Source organism: Heterocephalus glaber, unplaced genomic scaffold (assembly GCF_053883595.1).
Source record: "Heterocephalus glaber isolate CG9 unplaced genomic scaffold, H.glaber_assembly_v1.0 deba00001531, whole genome shotgun sequence".
Lineage (NCBI taxonomy): Eukaryota > Metazoa > Chordata > Mammalia > Rodentia > Bathyergidae > Heterocephalus > Heterocephalus glaber.
This window is the reverse complement of record NW_028258329.1, coordinates 6,295,244-6,316,086: the sequence shown is the minus strand read 5'-3', so window position 1 is coordinate 6,316,086 and position 20,843 is coordinate 6,295,244. Positions and strand designations below refer to the sequence as shown.

General features: G+C 37.0%; 1 protein-coding gene across 5 annotated transcripts in view; it reads right to left on the bottom strand.

Annotated features, from left to right (window-relative positions):
* Cers3 (ceramide synthase 3) overlaps positions 1-20,843 on the bottom strand; it is a 131,814-nt gene that overhangs the window by 98,946 nt on the left and 12,025 nt on the right. The window contains exon 1 of one of the 5 annotated variants that reach the window (XM_021264750.2): positions 723-913. The exons of the other annotated variants lie outside the window; for them this stretch is intronic. The gene's annotated coding sequence lies outside the window, so the exon portion shown is untranslated. Of the gene's footprint in view, positions 1-722; positions 914-20,843 lie in introns of those variants that run through there. 5 annotated transcript variants of the gene reach the window in all.

The window sequence follows — 20,843 nt, the reverse complement described above, 5'->3', positions numbered from 1 at the left end:
CAGTCCAGTCTTAATAAGGTGGGTCTGTCTGTTTTTGTTTTTTTTTTTTAAACCAGGAATCAAACTCAGGGCTTTGCACTTGCCAGGCAGGTGCTACACCGCTGAGCTACATCCCCAGCCCACGACTGACTGGTTTTGCTTTTCTGGGTTTTTTTTTAAGGCCAGTCTGTCTTAATTGAAAAGTCCAGCCATCTTCATGTGCTTATTCTAATACTAGATAACCAAGGCTAAGGGTCTCCTGAGCAAAACAAAAGATCTCTGCAGTTCATGCACCTCAGAGAGGGGAGCACTCTCATTTTCCCTTCCAATCCTATCTGTAGAGTTGCTTTACTTTGCTGTGTTTGTAGGTTAGAGGATGAACTGAAGTCACAGGAAGGTGTAATTCTGCCCTTTTGCCCCCACTGATTCTAAAACACAGATGAATATCCCCAAGAACCAGCTACCACTGTCTACCAAGGCAGTATTTTTCATAGTTTCTAAACATAGTTTCTAAACTAGTAATTTCCTGAAATGTCAATTCATCACCTGCAATCTGTTCCCTTCCAGGACAGACATACCCTAGCACTGTTCCCTTGAGCCATGTCATAAAACTTCACAGAATGGCCTTGATCTAAGTCTTATCCATCAGCCCATTCCTAACCTAAACCTTGAGCCAATGAAGTGTAATCCCTAGGAACACTCCAGGCTAAGTGCTTGTCTCTATTATGTGCAGAACAAACTACCTGGTGAAGGTCTACTCAGAGGTTTAGGGTCCAGAATGTATCCAATGCTGTCTGGAGGCAGCTCCCTCCTTGTCCTCTCCTTGAAGATTCTCCTGGAGCTGAGACACAGGACCTGTAGGATAGCCCTAGATGTTAAGGCCCCTGCCTACTTCTCCAGTAACCACACACCACCTTTCCCCTCACTCTTGGATCTGGCAACCATGACTGATTATTCTATTTGATCCTGAGAATAAAGCAAAGGCCTTTCTAGCTTTGCAACACGTGCCAGTCCTTCTGTCTACAATGCGCTTCCCACCTGCCTTCATCCCATTCTCTCCTGATCCCTCAGGTCTCCACTGAAGTGTCTATGAGGGCTTCATCCAGGCTTTTCCAGAACTCTGCTCCCCAACAACCCCAAAGCTGACTGAAAGACTCCTACAAGTTGCTGCTGTTACTTCCTGCTTATTTTTCACAGCATATAAAAGTTGTAATTATATATTTTACTGATTAAAATCTGATTCTCTATGCTTCGAGATCCATGGGGAGGGCTACCCTGGAGGGCCCACAGTCCCACCCCTAACTGGCAAACAGTAAGTGCTCAATAGGTATGAGGGGGGCAGTGTGACACAGTGGCCAAGCAATGGGACTTCAGAGCAGGCTGCCTAGGACTAGAGCCTGGTTCTGATGGCTAGCTATCCATGAGCCCTTGGACAGCTAACATCTCAGCTAGAAAATGGAGATGTAACCCTACTTCCCTGTAGGGCTCTTGAAATGAGTCGGTGGATAAATACTTGTTCAACACTTTAGTACATGTCTGTTAAGTGATAAATTGGAGTCAAGCTACTAAATATAATGAAGTTTTCCTTCTAAAGAGAAGAACTAAATCAACTTCCAGGTCCTAAAATTCTGAAATTGACATATATTAAACTAGAAGAAGTTATGTTAAAATAATATTCAGTGCTATGATATAGTAAAATTATTATATTCAAACATTATTGATGACAACATAAATGATACCGCCCTTTGGGAAAATAGATAATACATTTTAGGACTCATTAAAATGTTTAAGCCTACCTATAAATATACATAAAACTGAAGAAAATTTTTCTTTTAAAAACTGTAGTTAATAACTCTAATGTTAGTAATACTAATTTTTTTCAAAACCAGAATATTTAAGCACATTTTAAAATGTTAAACCCAAGCAATAAAATTCAGCTGTTAAAAAACCATGAAATCTATCAACATGAAAAATGTTTGTGACACATTAAAAATAAAACCCAAATTCAAAATTTCATCTATATGGTTATATAATGGCACATGGTCTTACTGTATTACACCATTTCATACATATATATTTGTATGTACATAAAGACAAAAGCTAGAAACAAGAAAAAATAATTGACATGCTAAAATTCTGTGTGGTTCAGATTTGTGTGTGTTACTTTTGATTCATGATTAGGAAAACTTATAACTGCTTTCTCTTTTTTCATCTTTAGTTTATTAGTACATATTTGCAGTTCACGCAGTTTATAATAATCTTGGGGAGTGGTTACATTTAATTAAATCCCACAGCTTCTTTTTTAAATCCCCTTTCCTCAACCTATCCCCTCCTCTAATTCCCCTATCCCATTTTTCATTCTTGTTGATACTAATCTTAGCTCATATTATGGCATGTAATATTTACATTAATTGGAGTTATTAGGTTCCTGTACATGGGAAATCTTTATTCTATTTATTTACCCTTCCTCTCCCCTTCACCCCTTGTACTTTTTCCCTTGGACCACTTGTCCACCCTTTATTAATCTTTGTTTGTACTTTGCCTCACTCAACTGATATCATACAGTATTTAAGGTTGTGTGTCTGGTTTATTTCACTCAATGTTATATTTTCCAGGTGCATAAATTTTACTACAAATGTTTTAAATCTGTCATTCTTTATAGCAGAGTAGTATTCCACTATATACAGATACCACATTTTCTTGATCCAATCATCTGCTGATGGGTATACAGACTGTTTCCAGGATTTAGCTATTATGAGTTGTGTTGCTATAAACATTAGTATGCATGTATCGCTGTAATATGATGTCTTAAACTCTTTAGGGAAGATACTTAGCAGAGGGATTACTGGGTCATGTGGAATTTCTAATTCATGTTCTTTGAGAAATCGCCAGACTGATTTCAATAATGCTTGTACTAGTTTACAGTCCCACCAACAATGACAGAGGGTTCCTTTTTCACCACAGCCTCGCCAGCATTTGTTAGATTTCTTAATGATTGCCATTCTTTCTGCAGTAAGATGGAATCTTAGCATTGTCTTAATTTGCATTTTAATGCCCAGAGATATTGAACATTTTTCCATATATTTGTTGACCATTTGATTTTCTTCTTCTGTGAAATGTCTGTTCATTTCTCTTGCCCATTTCTTGACTGTATCTTTAATTTTAGGTGGTTTAATTTTTCAAGTTCTTTGTATGTACTAGATATTAGCCTTCTGTATGAGAAGTAGCTGGCAAATTTTTTTTTCCCATTTTCTCTTCACTCTGATTCTTTTGGTGTACAAAAGCTTTTTAGTGTGATGTATTTGTTGATTCTTGCTGTTATTTCTTGTGCAATTGAAGTTGTTTAGAAAATACCTTCCTATGCCTTCAAGTATTTTAGGTATTTTTATCCTCCAGTATGTTTAATGTTCAATATTTGTATTATTTTATATCTTTGATCCATTTTTATTTTAACTTAGTATATGATGAGAGATAAGGGTTCAGTTTCGATGTTCTGCACACAGATAACCAGTTTTCCCAGCATCACTTGTTCAATAGGCTGTCTTTCCTCCAACATAGAGTTTTGGCCTCTTTGTCGAAGATCAAATAGTTGGATGTGCCTGGGGAAGTTTCTGTATCCTCAGTTCTGTTCCACTGATCCATGTATCTGTTTTTGTTCCAGTATCATGCTTTTTTTTTTTTTTATCACTACTGCTTTGTAGCATAGCTTGAATTCAGGTATTGCTATGCCTCCCAATTCGCTCTTGTTGCCAGAATTGCTTTTGCTATTCTGGGTCTCTTCTCATTCCATATGAATTTTAGGATTGTTTTTTCTAGATCTCTAAAGTATGCTGTTGGTATTTTGATTGGAACTGCATTGAATCTGTGTAACAGTTTTGGGAGAATGGCCATTATGACAATATTGATTCTGCCTATCCAGGAGCAGGGGACATCTTTCCATTTTCTGATGTCCTCTTCAATCTCCTTTTTCAGAGTACTGTAGTTTTCTTTGTAGAGGTCTTTCATTTCCATGGTTAGTTTAATTCCTAAGTATTTCATTTTTCTTGAAGCTACTGTGAATGGTATTATTTTCATAATCTCCTTCTCATCCCATTAATTGTTGTACACAAATGCTAATGATTTTTGTGTTGATCTTGTATCCTGCTACATTGCTGAAGTTTGTTATTAATTCTAAGAGTTTTTTGGTGGAGTTCTTTGGGTCTTCTGTGCAAATAATCATAGTTTGAGTTCTTCCTTTCCTATATGTATCCCTTTTATTTCTTTTGCTTGCCTAATTGTGCTGGCTGTTTCAAGTATTATGTTGATCGAAGAGGACATCCTTGTCTTGTTCCTGATTTTAGGAAGAATGCTTTGTTATTCCCCATTAAGTATGATGCTGGCTACTACTCTGTCATATATAACTTTTATCATATTCAGGTATCATATTCAGGTATCATATTCCTTCTATACCTGTTTTCTTCAGGAATTTTATCATGAAAGGTGTTGGATTTTGTTGAAAGCCTTTTCTGCCTTTGGTATGTATTGTACTGATATATGTTTTTTGAGCTTACTTCTGTTTATGTGATGTACTATATTTACTGATTAATGTATGCTGAACCATCCTTGCATCTATGGGATGAAATCTACTTGATCAGGATGTATGATCTTTTTGGTAATGCACTGCATTCTATTTACTAATATTTTGTTCAGGATTTTTGCATCTATGTTTATTAAGGAGATTGGCCTATAATTTTCTTGTTTAGCTGGGTCTTTATTCAGTTTGGGGATCAGGGTGCTACTGGATTCCATAAATGAGTCTGGGAGCATTCCATCTCTTTCAATTTCTTTGAAGAGCCTCAGTAGTATTGTAGAATTCAGTAGTGAATCCATCAGGTCCTGTGCTTTTCTTAGTTGGTAGATTCATTACTGTGTCAATTTCATTGCTTGTTACTGGGTTTAGAATATGTTTTCCTGGGTGAGTTTTGGTAGTTTGTATGTCTGGGAATCTTTCCATTTCTTCAAGATTTGCTAATTTTTTGGAATATAATTTTTTAAGTAGTTACTATCTTTTGGATTTTGACAGTGTCCGTTGTGATTTCACCTTTTTCATTTCCAATTGCAGTGATGTGAACTTTTTCTTGCTTTTTCCTGGTAGGTCTGGCCAGGGGCTTATCTATTTTATTCATTCTTTCAAAGAACCAGCTCTTGGACTCATTTATTTATTTTTACTATTTTTTTAGACTCAATTTCATTGATTTTCACTTTTATCTTTATAATTTCCCTCAATTTCAGTTTGGAACTGGTTTGTTGTTGTTTCTCAAGTATCTTAAGATTTCTCATAAGGTTGTCTATTTGAGCTTGCTCTGGTTCCCTAATGTGAGCACTAATTGTGATGAATTTTCCTCTTAGAACTGCTTTCATAGTGTCCCAGAGGTTTCTATGAGTTGTACTGTCATTGTCATTAACTTTCAGAAATTTTAAAATTTCTTCTTTGATTTCTTCTGTAACCCATTGGTTGTTTAGGAGTATATTGTTAATTATCCAGGAGCTTTTGCCTTTTCTGAAATTATTCCTGTTGCTGATTTCTAGTTTTATTGCACAGTGGTCTGATAGTATGCATGGGGTAATTTATATTTTTTTATATTTACTTAAGCAAACTTTGTGGACTAGTATGTGACCTATTTTGGAAAAAGTACCATGTGGTGCTGAAAAGAATATATACTCTGTTGTAGAAGGGTGGAATACTCTGTATATATATCCATTAAGTCTATATGTCCAAGAGTGGGGTTCAGGTCTGAAATTTACTGGTTTTTTTAGTTGATCTATCTCTTTGTGAAAATGGGGTGTTAAAATTCCCCATGATTGTGTTAGTGTTTGATCTTTTAATTTCAGAAGTTTTTGTTTTATGAAGATAGGAGCTCCAGTATTTGATGCATATATGTTTGTCAATGTTATCTCTTGTTGGATTGTTCCCTTAACTAATATGTAGTGACCTTGTCTTTTCTAATCAGTTTTAGCTTTAAGTTTACCAGGTCTGATATTAGAATTGCTCCCCCTTGCTTGTTTGGGGGGTTTTGGTGCATGAAATGTTGTTTTCCATTCTTTTCTTTTTAGTCTATTAACATCTTTTTGGATTAGGTGAATTTCTTCAATGCAATAGATTGTTGGGTTCTGTTTCTTGATCCAGTCTGCCAGTCTGTGGAGAGTTGAGGTCGTTAACATTGAGAGGTATTACTGAGATGTGTTGGTTATTTAGTATCATTTTCTTTATCTGTTGGTGTATCCTTTGTTTTGCTTTCCCTGAAGTTTTTTGTTAATGTTTGTCCACTGACCTCATTAATTTCCTCTGTGCTTTTAGCTGTGTCCAATTTATTGTTTCTGCCATGAATATTCCTAAATATTTTCCCAAGAGCTGGTTTAAGACTCATATATCTTCCTAGCTGGTCTTTTTCAGGGAAATACCTTATTTCTCCATCTATTTTGAAGGATAGTGTTGCTGGATAAATTAATCTGTGTTGGAAGTTATTTGCTCTTAGGGTTTGAAATACTCCACTCCAAGCTCTTCTTCAGAGTTTGCACTGAGGAGTCTACTGTGATTCTAACTGGTTTACCTTTATATGTGATGTTTTATTCTTCTCTGTCTTTTAAAATTCTGGAAATTGGTTTGGTTTTTCTGGATATCTGGTAATTTAATATGGATATACCTTCGTGAGCTTCTTTTTCATCATCATTGTTTGGTGATATATAAGCATTACCTGTATTTTTAAAATCTTTTCTTATAGTTTGGAAATTTCCTTCCATGATTTCTGTGAGCATATTAGTGAATTTATCTGTGTTATCTTCTAGTTTTTCTCTAACTCTAATTAGCCTTAGATTGATTGTTTTAGTAGCTGCTGGACAGTTTCTCTTTTTTTCTCTTAGGCTTGAGTTATTATAATTCATCATTTTGTCCTCAATATCAGACACTCTGTCTTCACATTGGTCATTTCTACAATGTATGAATTCTATAGTTTCTTATTTCAGGTATTTCTCTCTAATATCTTTTCAAGGATTTCATATCCTTGTTGAATCTGTCATTCAAATTTTGAACTGTTTTGTTAGCTCATCCTATTTTTTGTCTTCCCTGAAATTCACTGTGGGCATATTGAATGAAACTGCTGTGAATTTTCGGTTCGTTTCTTCTTTGAACTCATTTATTATCTTCATCCTTTCTATGAACTTCTCATAGATTTCTGCTATCTAGTATTTGTTTTCTTCTCCCTTTGTGACCCCCTACTCTGCCTTGGGAGAGTTTGGAGGTGGATGGCTTCTATTTCCTTGCTTCCTCATTCTTCTATGTGTACTTGAGTTTATTTGTATATATACATAAAACAAATGATGGGAAAATATTCTATGACTGATATATTAGAGAAAAAAGGGAAACAAATGAAAAGGGGGAGAGGAAAGAAAAGAAAATTTGAGAATAAGACACAGGAGAAAGAAATGAGGTGATAAGATATGGGTAAAAGTAGGAAGGATATAAAGGGACAAAGGAGAATTCCCTTACCCTTTATAAGCTATATTGGGAGGAAAAAAGGCAAAAGGCACACATCCACAGACATGCTCTAAAAGAAAAAAAGGGCAAAATAATGCAATAAAAGTGTGGGAGGAAATGTACAGAAGGAGGAAAACAGCAAAGAATAAAAAAGTTTTAAAAGTAAAATAAAAATGAAAAAATAATACAAAGAAAATAACAGAAAGTTTTTTATTGTTTTGGATGCACAGCCCTTTTCCTCAGCCTAGGGTTAAGGAGCAGAGCTCAAGGCAGACTGTATCTCTGTTCACACTGGAAGTCTAAGGTGGCAGTCTCCCCCAAGAATGCTGCTGAGTGTAGAGATAGATCTGCTTACAGTGAAAACTCGGTGACAATGTGAGCTTCCAATCCTGTGTAACTCAGGCTGAACCTGCCCTCTGACCACAGGAGCCAGGTCTGTGTTCACCAGCCCCTGCCTCTCAGCGGGACTCTCCCTAGTCTGTTCTCCAACTGCCAGCAGTCTCTCATGAGTGTTCTTCCCGCATCAATTTTGGGAACTTGGCAGTGTGAAGCAGCCAAGGGGCTTCTCTCAAACCCAGGTTCAAACACTCAACCCTACCTTACAATGGCATTCCTGCCAGCTCCTGCTCTGTGAATGTAGCTGTAGGCACTTGTACTAACATCACTCAACAACCATGCTCTCCCCACTGGTTCCAACTGCAGATGATTCTCTCAGTACTGATGCTGTTTTCCAGTTCTCCACAAGCAAAATCATTGTTAGTTTCATTTTGCCTCCTATCTGGCGGCTGGCTGCTGTGGGTGGTGTGGTGAGGTCTCTCCTCCATGGTTTGATCTATTTCTTCTGTGTCACTCAATCCTATTTTCTTCTCCTCTGTCAGTTCCCTTGTAGTTCCCAGGTAACCTCCACTCACTTCAATTCTTCTCCAAGCTATTGTTTTCCAGACTCTAGATTCTTTGTCCTGGAGTTGCTGGCACTTGCTGTTCTGCCACTTATTTTGCATCTATAATTGATGCAATGATTCAAATCAACAAATGCAAAATTTGTTCTAAAAATCATACATCTAGTCTAGCCCTATAGATGTACAGAAACCAAGGCCCCGAGACATAAAATTACTTTATTCAAGTAAACCCAGGGATAGGCAGTGTTTTTCCAATACATTCCAATTTCCTCCTGACTAAAAAGTGTTAGTAAAGTGATTTATTTCACATTAATATTTTTAAGAGATCATTTTTAAAGTAAATGTTTCATATACAGAAGCTAACGTCTGATTTTAAAGCCAATTATTACCCACATAAAAACATCTCATTTTCATACACACAAACAGTTAACTGTTGGAATCTTGTATTTTAACAATTTCAGAGAAAATACAAAGTATGTTTCCTTAGTCAAAAGGAAGATAAGCTTTTGAGATCTACGTATAAACTGACTTTAGAGTCTGGATGTAGTAAAGACAAGAGGACATGGAGTTTCATAGGGCAGTTTTTCCAAAATGTTCTTCCTCAGCCCCCTCACCTGTCTTGACTCTCTGTTTTATCTTTGTCCTTATTGTTAACTGGACACGAATTGCTAAAGCCCACAAGGGAGGCAATCAAACCAGGGAATTTCCTTAGATGGTAACATGAATAAGAACTTGCAGAAAAACAGATATAATAAAATGAGTATTTTGGTAACCACGCAGTGGTGGGACAATGTTAAGTAATTTTAACCCAGTTAGCATCATGTCAGCATTTCCTTTTCAATTGCTACCATATATTTTGCTCCTCTTTAGCAGTTCCTTACTAGCAAGCTCTCCTCCCTTGTCTCTTGAGTCATATCTTGCTTCACAATCCAAGAGTGAGTCCAGGCAAAATCAAAGGAGCTGGGAACCTGGTGCCAGTGACTCACAAAGGACCTAAGGCAAGTCACCTAGTTCTTTCTGTCTCAGTAACTGAGAGAATAAAGGTTGGCTTGGTGTTTGCAGAGACCTCTGTGAGCTGCTCATGGCAGCTTTCTCATTGTGTCATCCCGTTAGGAAAGGGTTGGTCAGGAAAGCTATCATACAAATGGTAGGTTGGCAACTGAAGAATAAAGCAAAAAGTGAAAACAAGCCAACAAAAAAATGAATGCAGAGCTTAATACATCATCTCAAGTAACTCACTTTCACAGAGTTACAAATTTAAGAGATTTGAAACATAAGCTTAGAGTTCTTTTTTCATTCAAAAAACATACAAACAAACCAAGAGAGAACTATGGCCCTGGAGTCAGGAACCTTGCTTTGAAGGTCAGCCCTGTCACTTAATAGATAAATGATCTTGGGCAACTCCATCTCTTTGAATTTGTGCTTACCTACCCATCAAATGGGGCTAATTCCACATATTACAAGAACCTATGATAAAATTAAGGGATATTAGCTATACAGATATATCTGAGCACAGTAAAGTGCTAGATAAATGTTATGTAATATTCTTAGTTTATTGTCCTACTAGATATGAGAAAGAATTAGTTGATTAGCTGCAAGGCTGGTTTAAATAATAAGATTAGATACTAAATTTATCAAGATTCTCTAGGAAAGTGAGAGGTGACCACCCTGCTATCTCACAGGGTCCTCCCACTCCATGTCTCTCATAGTCATTGGTTTCATAACCTTCTTTCAGTAAGAAAAGCCTATATAATAAGTACCAACTATGCTAAGCAAAAGTTCAGGGGAAAAGTCCTAGAGAGGCTGTACTGCATAGCATCATGTAGTTCCATACTTTCCAATGATGAAAACTGACAGGTGGGGGAATCCCAGACCCTTCACCCCCACCCCAACACACTGGGGTAGAATTTTCAGGACAGGACAAGTGGGAACCCAAGGCCTACTGGCTTATTGAAAAGAGAAATCTGGGAAGACTGCCATTTTCACCCCCTCCCAGTTATATGACTTAAGGCAAGTGACATTTTCTAAGCTTTGATTTACTCATCTGTAAGACAGGTGTAATAATATTTTACAAAGTTTGAGTCAGCATTAAATAAGGTTACCTGTCTAAATCAATTAGTGTAATGCCTGGGATATAACTAGTGCCCAATAAGCTAAAGGTGTTAAGTCTTCTGGGCACCATTTACATTTCCTCATCAATGGCACTGTCAGATGACATGATGATCAACTGTAATCTCCGATTTCTAACAATACACTGAGGATGTGTAGGACACAGAGCAGGTGTTGGTGGGGGAGGAGCTCTTCTAAGGGACGAGTGTCACCTGATAGGGTGACTCACTTCCTCAGTGACAACAGTATGCTCATATCATGGAACCTGTCATGGGCAGTGTCACCAAAGGCATCATTTAACGAAGAAAAACTAGAGAAGGGTGTGAGGCTGCACCTGGATCACACAGGAATCTGGAACTTGGTTGGGCTCCATCCACAGATGCAGGGGAAGCTGGGTCACTTTTAGGAAAGGGCTCAGGTCAGTACAGTACACACATCAAACAATCCCCCAATTTAAATATTTTTAAAAATATGTTTATGTAATGCTCAAAGGTAGGCTTTCCTGTCGTACAACCTGCTGCCCAACATACAATGAAGCATCCCCCAGACAAGAACAAGATGACAAAGGTTCTAGTTACCTCTAGATAAAGGTGTGGTGTGGTGGGTGTGATCACCTATGACAGGGCAGGGAAACAGAGCGGGAGCAGAAAAACTGCCTCAGCTACAGTCTCAACTGCTTTCTTCTTGGACTCTGAAATCATTAGACAAGTCAGAACAATAAAAAGCAGGAGCTCCTCTGGCCAAAGATCGCTGGCATTGGGCTAGAAAATAGTACCTGTTAGAACATCGGCTTTTTCCTTGAGCAAATGCGGAAAGCCTATTCACTTCTCTTCCTTGGCCGGGGCAAGCTGCTCCTCTGTCAGTGGCCACTCGGTCCTTGCTATTTATTTACCAAGAGAAGTGAGTAAGTGGGAAGATCAGAACTGAAAGGAGCTAGCGATTTCTGTCCAGCTCCTATCTAATGCCAGAATCCTCTTAAGGGGCAGGGGTATCACACTCAAGATTTTAAGTAGATATGAAACAGAAGGAGGGAGAAACTGATGTATGCATTTGCATACAAATACAAATGGTTTTTGATTGATCCTCAGAGTCTAAAACACTATATAGGGGATATACTTACTCTATAAACTTCTTTTGAGTTGATTGTTACATCTATGGCTTTAAATTTAGAGCTACTCTGCTTGCAAAGGTGTCTCACAAAACATTTGGGGCATACTATTTAAAAGTGAAACCTTAGGACTGGGGATTTAGCTCGGTGGTTTCGGTGTCTGCCTTGCAAGCACAAGGTCCTGAGTTCGGTCCCCGGTACCAAATAAATAAATAAATAAATAAATAAATAAATAAATAAATAAATAAAAGTGAAACCTATTTCTTAAAATTTTCCCCAAGTTTCTAGACTTTTCAAATACACATTTTTCTCAGAGAGTATCCTTAAATTTCACCAAAATACATTTATATAATTCCCATTTCATCTCTCTGATGCCTATCGATGAAAACCCACTGAATGAATGAGGGAAAACGCTGTACCAATATCCATAGAGTTCTCAGATCAGTGCTGTCCCTGACATATTACCAACTCCTTTACCCTAGAGGGAGGGGATCAGCCAAACATGTGCCAGTGTGGTTTCCTAATTAGTCCTCCACTGACCCTGATTTGTAGTCTATGCGTTCCTATAATTTCTTTTTAGAATTTCTTCCTGGGCTAAGGGTATAGCTCAGTGACAATTTGTATGCTCTGGGGCCAATCAACAGCACCAAAAATTGGTCCATTAATACAATAAAATATCCTTCCAATTTTTTTCTGCCAAAATAAGAGTTTGCAGAAGTGCTCCTGTAAATCAGTATTCTCAGTTTTGTGGAGAAGGGCTCTTTGTGAATGTAGAGAACAGAGCGTAATGGGATTAGAGCTGAATTGACACGCCCAAGCCTACTAGGTCCCAGCTCCAGGTGCTGTATGAGGGGATTCAGAGTTCAGAGGTCTTCCATGGTATTCATGCTAGTGGGATTTATATTTATTTCAATGTCATTAGCTTGATCTGAAAGAAAGGAAACAAAAAGGTGATGTGGTATTTAGCTTCAAATATCTTATGGGTAAGTACTGTCTCCAGAAGTTCCAGGAACTTCTGAACTCCAGAACTCCACAAGTTCCAGGAACTCAAAGTCAAGGATCTGTTCAGGCTCTGGAACCAAGAGAGGGGCTGCTGGCATAAGCAACATAGAAATTTTCAAAGGACTTCCTTTTTTTCTAGCTTAAAACAATACCTATTTATTATCTCATGGTTTCTGTAAGTCAGAAGTCTAAGCACAATGTAGTTGAGTGCTCTGGTCAAAGTCTCACAAGTCAAATCAAAACCAGATCCAGCTGGTTCTCATCTAGAGCTCATCTAGCACTTGGGATCTTCTAAGGTCATTCAGGTTATTAGCAGAATTCATCTCTCATGGGTATAGGACCCAGGTCTCTGTTTTCTTGCTACTGGCTGAGGATCAGTCCTAGAATCCACCCTCAGGTCCTCACCTCATTAGAACTTCATAGTTCTGATGAACCACTCCTTCCCAGAAAAAGCTCCTCCTTTGTTAGCAGGGACTTAGGGGTTCACTTTGTGCCTTACAGATGTCTCCTAGTTTTTCTCTCCCACAAGCTATCTCTTCACTATTTATTCTCACTTCTACTAGAATGAAGGCAGGGAAAATATATTTGAGATTCAGTGGCTTTGTGGTTTAGCAAAACTTTGAGTACAAAAGTTTAGTTTTAAAAGCATATCCTAAAAGTGTGTTGCCTAGGACATGAACCCCTTCTGCCTGAACTCTATTGTCCCACTAGGAATTGGCTGTGCTGGGAGGGTGAGAGGTGGAGCAAAGCCCTGTGTAAACCAAGGACAGTTGGTACAAGACAAAGCATATGTGCTTCAGATGCCTAGTGGCACTGTTATCTGGCTTTGCAGCTGACAAATGGGAATGATAATACAACCTTCTCATAGTCCATTATAAAAATTACATGAAATGATTAAAATTATAACAATAGTACATCATAGAGCACAACAGTTCATCCACAAGTGCTCACTTATTGAATTCTCAGAGCAATAGTCACTATTCATACTTCAAATTTGCAGGTAAAAAATGAGTTTGGAGAGGTGAAAGGTCTTGCTCAAGGTGATACAGAACCAGACTCAAATAAGCACTGAGGGTAAAAATGGGACTTCTCTGTGCATTAACTTGAGTTTGCCTTCCATCACACCAATATTTGTGAATGATTCTCCACTACACAAATGATCAGTTTGATTATCATTTCTTATGGTTTTTGAAGAAACGTGGGTTTGAAAGTTTCTCTTTATAGGTGAGAAATTGGAAGCTGGAAGCCTGCTGGGCACAGCCAGCAATTCCATCCCTCCATTAGAACAGGAAGTACTTACAGAGTACAGTACTTCCATTAGTTGGCGAGTGTGTATGTTGGGACTGGGGGAATGATAAGATCAGAGCAAAGAAACATTTAACCAATATCTCCCCTTTCAGAAGGAAAGAATGTGAATTTACAGTATTTCACAGAGAATGTTAGTTGCCTTGCCCAAATACTACTCCTCTCCAGAATTTGAAAAACAGTGCCATACAAAGAACTTTCTGAGTCACAGATGTGATTTTTCAAGATTACAGCTAAGAAAATACAAGCAAAATAAAATAAAATGTAAATAATGATAATTTTCTTGAGAGAATATCATAGCTTCCAACCAAGGAACTCAAGATTCACGCACATACGTGTGCATATATATGTGTGTGCGTGTGTAGACATATACACATACATATATGTCACATTTATAATCATAACATCCCTGCAGAAACAGAAAAAAGGAAACATAATTAATATACCTAACTTTGTTCCAACATATTAATTTGCTGGAAGACATTTTGAAACTACACTCTCCCCCTATTCAGACCAATTAGGTCAGGATCTCTGAAGGTGCAGTTCTGGCATCACAATTGTTATTGTTGCCTAACAAACATATTGACTAAGGTATCACACACATTTAGTGAAGTCAGAAAGCATAGAAGAATATTACCAGCACCCTGGACCCTCTCTCTGTTCCTCCACCCATTACCCTACCTTCTTAAACTATCTCATCACAACTTCCAACACCATGGATTAATGCTGCCTGGTCTTGAACTTTATGAATAGAATCACACTGAATGCACTCCTTGGCATCTAGACTCTTTCATTCAACTTTTAGGACTAACATACATTCATGTTGCTGCATGTTAACAGTTGGTTCATTTTTCACTGGTGTTTAAAATTTCACCATATAACTTATCACAATCTGTTTTTCTACCCTATTATAGATGGAAATTTGGGTCACTCTGAGTCTGGGACTATAACCATTAATACCACTATCTATGAACATTCTTGAACAAATCTTAAATGAACATATGTATAGATTTCCATAGGGCATATGTATAGAACAGAAATGCCAGGTCACACGTTATGTGTATATTCAGGTTTAAAAGATATTTAAGGACAGTTTTTAAAGCTACTTTTCCAATTTACACTCTCACAAGAGCATATGAGAGTTCTGGCTGCTTAATGTCCTTGCTGACACATTTCTTGTGCCATAAATTTTAGCCTTTCTGGTGGGTAGTGATGCTTTATTGTGGTTTTAATTCCTCTGACAGTTAATAAGGCTGAGACTATTTTTTGTCATTTGGATATGCTCTTTTGGAAATAATTGCTCAATTTTGGCCTACTTTTCTTCTGTGTTGACCTTCCCAAATTAACTTGTTCGTGTTTTGGATATGCTTCTTTGTTGGTGATAAGTATAGCAAATGTCTTCTCCTCCTCTGCAACTTGACTTTAAATGTTATGCTTAGAGAAACCGAAGTTGACAATTTTGATATACTCCAATTTATAGTTATTTTTCATCATTTTAGTGCTTTCATGCCTTGTTTACGAACTTGCTTATCTCGCATGTATATATTCTACTTTATTATCTAGAACAATGCTGTTCAACAAGAAACAAAAATGGGTATTATATGTGTACCTTTAAATTTCCCAGTAGCTTCATCTTCAAAAGTAAAAATAGTTAAATTAATTTTAACTATATATTTTAACCCAATATATCCAAAATATTATCATTCAGCATGTAATCCAGATAAAAATTATTAATGAGTTATTTTGTCTTTTTTATATTGGTAAATTTTTAAAATATGCTTTGTGTTTTACATTGCAGACACATCTTTATTGGCCCATTCACATTTTAGGGGTTCAATAACCATATCAGTTAGTGGATGAGTATTGAAGAATGTTTTACCTGTCATATCTAGATTAATATTTAGATCTGTATAAATTGTGAGGGGAAAGTTAAGATTTTTTTCTACATAAATATTCAAATAACAATTCTTTCCTGTGGTTCTGACAATATCAAAAATTGAGTCCCAAAATCTGTAGGCCACTCCATTACTCTACTGGGTCTCTGCCTTTAGTATTTTTTAAGCGCCATAGTTGACTTTTATTTTCACCTAGTATTAAGAATAATTTCCAGTGGTTCACCAAATTAATTAGTAGGTCATGACTAGAAATTATACAGAGTAGAAGAGAATGAAATAGAAAACAACAATATGTATCAAGTATTTTTTGCAGAATTAATTATTTCAGGAAATTGTGTCTGTGTGTTCTAAAGTGAGATTTGACAAGTACCTCTATTAGCAATGACAAAAATTTTTGAAAATCACCGCAATAGTGTAATTTTTAAAATTTTTGGAGACAGGGTCTCACTTCGCAGGTGGGGCTGTCCTCAAACTCACTATGTAGCCTAGGCTGTCCTCAAACTCATGGCAATCCTCCTGTCTCAGCCTCCTGAGGGTTGAAATTACAGGTGTGTTCCACCGCATCTGGAAACAGTGTAATCTATGAAACAATCACTCAGGGACTCCAACTTGCATATTTTATACTCATCATCTAGAGGAACCATAAAGTTTTACTCTTACATAATTGGTCCTAGACTAGAATTTCACATAAAGCAGATCTCTCTTGGAAATGAGCCAGGTAAACCCAGTTATAACAGTGGAATAGGAGGAGCTCAGTATAAGACCCTGCAATTTTGACCCATAGCAGAATATGGCAATGATCCTGTGATATGCACATTACAAATAAAAATTTCTAATCTGCGCAATTTATTTTCACATCAGCATATTGCATGCTTTTAAAGTTTTAATTTTAAGTCAAACAGGGAAAGAACTTTGAAGAGAAGAAATTCAAGCCAATTTAGTTATTAAACAAAGTCAGGAAATTTTCATTATTGAAAAAACTTGCTGTCAGAATTTTTTGCTTTAATCTCAAAGTGATTAGTTGATTGTTTAACCTCTCAGGATCAATCTCATCGACAAGTGTTTACTGACTATCCAACAAAATATGTCTGGCAAAGGACTACTACCGAGAATATATAAAGAATTCAGAAAAATCAGGCCCCCCAAATTTAAAGACCCAATCCAAAAAGGAGGCACCTGAAATGAATAGACACGTCTCTGATGAAGAAGTACAAACAGCAATAAATATCCGAAAAACTGTTCAACATCACTGGTCATTCAAGAAATGTAAATTAAAACAACACTGAGATCTCATCTCAGTGTAGAAAGAATGGCTGTCATCAAGAAATCAGCCAATAACAAATGCTGGGAAGGCTGTGGGGAAAAAGGAATGCTTCTCCACTGTTGGTGGGAAGGTAAATTGGTACAACCAATGTGGAAATCATAATGGAGATTCCTCAAAAAACTAAAACATGAGTTTCCATTTGACCCAGCTATTCCTCTTCTTGGTATCTTGCCAAAAGAGTTAAAAGCATCATACCACAGTGATATATCACATTTCAGATGTTTATAGCAGCACAATTTGTAATAGCTAAATCTTGGAAACAGCCCAGCTGCCTATCAATGATAAATGGATAAAGAAAATGTGGTTTTTATATACAATGGAGTACTATTCTGTCATCAAGGAGGATAAACTTGAGACATTTTTAGGTAAATGGATGCACCTTGAGACCATACTCTTCAATGAAATAAATTGGACACATGTTTAAGGATCACATTGTTGCTCCTGTGTGAGAAACTGAAAGGGTAAATAAGGACCAAAATGGGTGACAGATATTGGGAAGTAGGAAAAAAATATTCAAATGGGAAGGGGAGCAAGGGATGGGGAGAGAGAAGAAAAGGGAAAAGGAAAAAAGAATAGGAGGAAAAATGGAAACAAAGCTTTTGTAAATAAGGAAAGGGAGAAAGGTTGAAGGGAAGGGTGGGGAATGGGGAAAAAAAGAAAAATCAAGATATATTACACACAGCTATAAATTACCTATGATGAAAGTGATCATTATGTTTATCAAAAGTATACTAATAAAATTAAATTTTAAAAAATATGTCTGGCAAAAGAGTCAAGGTAAGACAAATAGGCCTTGTTTCAGCGTACTCTAATCCTCAGAGAATTAAATGGGTTATCACATATGATTTTTCTTCACTAAGAACTTCATTTTAGAATATAGACATAGTAAACAAAAACTACTTCAAGGTTTTTAATGCAATATGTTATCTCTTCAAATAACCTAAATATGTGCCTTGACTATAAATTTTACATTTTTCCCATTAAGGAGAAATGCATGAATCTTTTGATTTCACTTTGTGTGTGTACCAATCCTGAGCAGAGAAACTTGGGGATTTTGGCCAAATAGCTTAGTTTCGAGGCATTTCTTAAAAGATATAGTTCAGAGCAACTAAGGATGTGGCTCAGTGGCACAACACATGCACACCATGTGTGAGGCCCTGGGTTCATTCCCCAGCACCGCAAAACGAAAACAAAAGGCATCATTCAAGAAACAATAAAAAGGAAGCTTTCCATTAAATTTGAACTTGTATAAACCAAACATCAGCATGAACTGTTGCCATAAACTTTTCAGTGACCAGGTAAGCCAAAAAAGAAAAAAGAAATAGTTATCAAAACATACCAAAACACTTTTTATTTGAGCATCATGTAGGCACAGACAGAAATTTACAATTCCTAGGAAAGGTGAAGTTTGTCTCAAATCACTCAAGCCAAATCCTCTTCTCCTCAGAGCTATCTTGTATTTATTACTGAATTTTCTCAGACTTTGGTGTATGAAAACAATGAACTTTGGAAATAATTTCACTGTTTTAGGAACACAGTGATCACTGACTCCATTTGCAATTTAACCTGTCTCCACCATCAACAAAAAGCCCCATGGAAAACACTGGTTTTACAGTTTTGTATAAGCTCAAAGATTCTTAATTTCTCCACTTACTTGCTAACTGGAGTGTTTATACATAAATTCTGGCTTATTTACTTGAATAAGGTCTTAGCTTAATTTATGTTGCCATCATAAATTAAGGATAAATCTTAAGGCAACATACATAGTAAGGCTGAAAAATGATATGATTCTTATTTGAGAAACTCAAAGTATAAATAAATTAAAGAACAAAATAAAAGGCAGATGATAGGAAACAGGGATGAAGAACTTTTGCACATGGGAAGGGGACCAAGAGGTGGGGGAGGTGGGAGGGAGGGGAGGGAATAGGTACATAAGAAGAACTAAGATGTGTTATGTCCCATGTACCAACTCCCCATGATATAAATGTACTAATAAAAATTAAAATATGTACTAATATAATAAAACATGCACTAATAAACATGTACTGAGAAAAGTATACTCATAAAACATATACTAATAAAAATAAGTGACAAGAATGATGGGATAAGTGTGCTCAAAGGGGAGGGGATTAATGGCAATGTGTCTTTTCTATAATAAATCTTTTCAATCTAAACACTCTTGTATATTTTGATCATCCCTTGTAAAATCACAAAATTGGGCTACAGAAAACAAAGGTCTGAGTATGGAGGTGTTTCCAGAAGAATATAACTACATTAGATTCCAGAGGGAGTTTTTGTGTATTCCTGTCTCCTACCTCTCTGCTATGATCTGCATTTCCTCAAGATTGAAAGCTAGGGACAGATTGCCAAAAACACCATTCTTGATGCCAACTGACCTACTCAATGAACTTGACTCTGGGCTTTTTGCCAATAAATAAGTCAAACACTCTTGTCCTAAATCCATCTTCATGAATATGTGTACATACATACACACACACACACACACACACACACACACACACACACGCATGCACCAGTACCTTGTACCATAGTGCTCAGTTCATACTGAGGAGGCCCTGGGAAGCCCCTGGCTGTCATGTGAACCGCATGGGTCCCAAGGTAAGCAGACAGCTGCTACACAACCCTGTGTTTGGAGAGGAGTGACCATCCAGGGAGCTGCCAGTCACCCTCCTGCCATGCACCTTTCCAGCTCCTGGAAGTTCTTCTGCTATGGCTTTGGGGATCAGGGAAAACTCACACTTGTGTATGTGTGTACACGTGTGTGTATCTAAAAACATAATCTCTTCTGATCTGTCACTTTACAATGATTCACACATCAAAATGACTTTTGGAAAAGAAATATCTGATGTTCTTGTTTTTTGTCTGATTACTATGGTTTGGGGATCAGCTCCACAAAGAAGGATCTTAATAAGCACAAAGTAATTTCCTAAATAAATCACTCTCTGATGCAGTAATACAGTAGCAATGGACAGTGCCTTCCATGAGAGCCTGTCAGCCTTGTTCACTGCTTATGCTCCTGTGCCTAGAAGAGGATCTAGCGCATCAAAATGTGCACATCAAAATGCATAAAAGAATACTATTTATCCAGAGCCTATCATTTGTCAGGTCAGGTGGAAGGCATTCAGCATACCTTGGTTTTTATTCCTCATAACAACAAAACCCTGTGTGATGGATGTTATAATAATTGGCTTATAAATAAGGAAACTGAAGTTTGAGAAATTTAACTTGCCTAGGTTACAGTAATTCACATTTAGGAAATAGCAATTCACATTTAAATGTGTCTTTCTGGTCCATGTTCTCCTCAACACATACCATGCCTTCACCCCAACAGTGGAAGTAAGTTATGATTGACTTTTGGTCTTTTATTATAAGATAACAAGTTAGAATGTTTGAATATTACCATGGATTCAGAAATTCCTCCACATGACAAGGACTCTGGAGGATTGATGGAATAGGATACGAATGAAAGAAGCTCAAATCATGCATCTCAATATGCAAAACGGCAATGAAGTTTAAGTTCTCACTTCCCTGCTATACCACTGCTAAATCTCACTAAACCTAAACTTCTTTATCTGAAAACGGCACATTATGAGCCCCATCTCTTTGAATTAAATGAAAATACATATATACATGATAAGGACTGTATAATAAATGTGGGTTATAACTAATAAACTATAAAAATATATTA